Raw genomic sequence first — 721 nt, forward strand, 5'->3', positions numbered from 1 at the left:
TCTTATGAAACTCAAATTGTCCTCATCAAAACACATAGTGGGCAAGCTTTCCAAAGTGCTCCTCTTGACATGCGCACTTTCAATCTCCCCCTTTTTGATGATGACAAACACTACACCACTTGTTTGATGAATTAACTTGAAGAATGTATTGGCACTGATTGATAGTATGAAGCACGAATATTTCGGAAGCAGAATTAAGATCAACCTGCACAATCAAACAACAACAAAACAACCTTTCTCCCCATTTTGACATTATCAAAAAGATAAAACAGATCAAAAGTAGACAGAGATATGTATTTAAACATAAAATGAAGTTAATGAATTAATTTGGGATTTAACTATTAACCTGTCTAATAATCGGTGGCTTGAACAAAATGCTCTTGTTTATACAATACAATAACTAATAGGTAATGTGAACGGCATACAAGATTTACCATATCAAATAGCAATAAGTAGAATAAGCAATATAGTGCAATAACCAGCTTAATTTATGCACCAGAAAATCTCATATGATCAAGAACCATCCAAATAACCAAATAATCTATTTTGACATAATTAAAAGCAAAATAAGCAAAATTAAAAAAAACATAACATAGAGAGTAAAAATATCCAGCAACCAAACAAACCAGAAAATGTCAAACCAAGTCAAAAAAAGCACAAATAAGTCTAATGGTAGGATATCCTAGGTCTAAAGTCTCCTAAGCTACGGTTGAGGTGGAGG

The sequence above is a fragment of the Lupinus angustifolius genome, unplaced genomic scaffold (genome assembly GCF_001865875.1).
Source record: "Lupinus angustifolius cultivar Tanjil unplaced genomic scaffold, LupAngTanjil_v1.0 Scaffold_356, whole genome shotgun sequence".
Classification (NCBI taxonomy): Eukaryota; Viridiplantae; Streptophyta; class Magnoliopsida; order Fabales; family Fabaceae; genus Lupinus; species Lupinus angustifolius.